This window comes from Sorex araneus, chromosome 2, assembly GCF_027595985.1.
Source record: "Sorex araneus isolate mSorAra2 chromosome 2, mSorAra2.pri, whole genome shotgun sequence".
Classification (NCBI taxonomy): domain Eukaryota; kingdom Metazoa; phylum Chordata; class Mammalia; order Eulipotyphla; family Soricidae; genus Sorex; species Sorex araneus.
The window spans coordinates 350,730,698-350,733,640 of record NC_073303.1 but is presented as its reverse complement, the minus strand read 5'-3'; positions in this window follow the sequence as shown (position 1 = coordinate 350,733,640).

The window sequence follows — 2,943 nt, the reverse complement described above, 5'->3', positions numbered from 1 at the left end:
TTTTTCATGTGTCCTTTTGAAATAATGTATATTTTATGATAACCAGGCATCTGTACCTTAACATAATTGTTTGCTGTCACTCAGCAAGTTTGAAACAACATGAGAGCTGAAATAGTTTTACTTAGGAAGAAGTGGTTTAGAGTTCAGAGATGTATGTCCTCAATAGAGAAAAAGTGAAGAAAAGCAGGGGAGGAGAGGATCTGGGTGTGCAAAATGTGATTTTTCTATACCTCCTTGCCTCCTTTTTCTATACCTTCTTGCCTCCTTTTTTTTCTTGATGCCTCAAGTATCTTAACACAAATTTTATACACCTAGCCAGATAAGTTGATATTAATTTAGAATGTATTATCATGTCCCAACTCACTCTCTCTTTCTTTCTTTCTCTCTCGCCCTCTTTCTTTCTGTCTCCCTCCACCTGTGTGCATGTGTATATAACACACACACACACACATGTATTTGCATATAGAGTATTTGCATATAACACACATTATATTTAAATTTTCTTTGACAAACTATCTGATGTTATTTTGTTTACTTGTCTATTCCAAGAAGAACTACAGGGGTGGAAATTTTTCCCTGTGCCCTAATAGTTTCAGAATTTTAGAAAAATAAATATAAATCAATGATAGCTTTGTCTCAAATATATCAATAAACTAAGATTAACAACAATTATGAGAAAGACTATGAGATTCTAAGTGATACAAGGAACCATTAGGTAGAAAGGGTGTGTTCTAATGGAGAAGGATAAGTAGTTAGAAATGCCCCCATTGATACTGCTGATATCAGTCCATTAGAAATGCACCCATAATAAGATTTCTTCACCTTCAGGATGACTAGGTTGGACTCCATCACACAAGACAGAAACCAGAGACAATGGACCACCTTTGAAGAGTGTCCTAATTTTACTCCAGTGTTTTATTTTTCCTTTGATTGATTTGTCCTGTTCTTGTTCTTTTCCAATAGCATGGGAAGTTAGCATTACTGAAATGTAAAGGTTAGCATGTGATGAACATGGGTCTCCATCAGCCTTCTATTCTTATAGAGTATATACTCCTTCAAAAAATTCACTTGGTTGTGAAATGATTGGAGCTTTGGAAAATCCTTTGTGATTCATACTTGTTCAGGGACCTATTCCTGCCCCAACAAAATCAAATCGGATACGTAGGAAGTTGAAGATATTTCTGGTATGCTTGGTTATAAAAAATCCTTAGATAGAAGTTAACAGAGAAGCACCAAAAAGTTGCTATCAATATTGTAAGTTTAAAAATGAGTCCTCTCTGATCCAAGCTCAAAATAGTAACATTTAAGGGCATAATCAATCAAAATCATTAGGGAGGCTGTAGGATAACATGGGGTTTGTCCTTTTAGCCTCGCCACAGGGAACTTAGTTTACCTTAAAGCAATGTCCTTTCTGTATGGATACAGGAAAACAGTTAATAATATGGTTTGTAACTCGGGAGCTGATTGACTCCAATTATATTTACTCCCGAGCATCTACTTTCCTAGCACCCCAAAATCATGGTCCCGATGAGGGACGGAATAGACCCAAGGCAAGCTGTGACCTACCCTGGCATCCAAATGGGCCAGGCCAAAGTTCCACAATACTCAACTATAAGTTGAGAGCATGGTCATACACAAATGCTGTCATGATCCAAAAGTAACGATGAGACTAGGACCCTGCTGGGGTTAGGAAGACTAACCTGGCCTGAGGACTGTGGTCTGGAATATATAGTGAATGTCCTCAGGAAGAAACAAACTTTAAGTCTGATATATCTCTTACTGTGCTCATACAGAATGACATTGCTAGAAATGTCATTGTTTCAAACTTGCTGAGTGACATTGCTAGAAATATTAGAAGTAAATTTACTATAACTATTTAAGCAGATTTCTAGCTCACACCCTGATACACCCTTGTTTGGACCCTACTCTTGAGTGGATCTCCTAGTAATCTCCTTAGTGAGATTTTGTTAATCTCCTTGGTCTTACCCTTCTTTGTTGATTTGTTAATGTTCAACCTACCTTTGTGTCACCACCCTATGTAATTTGCTATATAAACTAAGACTGTGGGGCACTGACAGGAGACAGAAGAAGAAGACGGGGGAAGACATGGAAGTAGGGGGAAGACACAGAAGTAGAGGGAATACACAGAAGCACGGGAGAAGACACAGAAGTAGGGGGAACACCCAGGGAGAGAGAGAATAGAATAGGCAGAAAACTAGACAAAGGATAATCATGGGTACAATCCAGGTTCCAAAAAGGATTCAGCACAATTGACCATATCCACACAGTGACCAAGCTCATTGAAGTTTCTCGACAGTTCAAGATGCCACTCTCTCTAGAAGGCAAGTTACTTATCTGTTTGGTGATTCTATAATCATATTTGATAGCATGACTCACAGGATCTCTAGGATTAAGTTAGCAGAGCTTATTTATTGAGTGCTTAGTGTTATTGCTTGCAGGTCAAAAGCAGAAGTTTTGACCTACTTCTAAGTTTGTATTCAGTGGCCACTGTTTGTGGTGTTTGAGACCATGCAGTGACAAGGATCAAACTGGGGTTAGCCAAATGGGTAAGCTCTTTTGATCAAATAATTTCAGTGGTTATTATTATTTTTTTAATAAAAGCGTTTTTAAATTTTTATTAGTGAATCACCATGGTGTACAGTTACAAACTTATGAACTTTCATGTTTGCATTTGGTTTACATCCCTCCACCAGTGCCCATTCTCCTCCACCAATGTTCCCAGTATCCATCCACCACCCCCACCCCAACCCCCACCACTCCACCCTGCCTCTGCGGCAGGGCATTCCCTTTGTTCTCTCTCCTGTTGGATGTTGTAGTTTGCAATAGAGGTATTGGGTGGCCATTATGTTCGGTCTATAGTCTGTTTTTGGTATGTAGTTTTCAACCCGAGTGGGTCCTCCCAACATTCTTTACTAGGTGTTC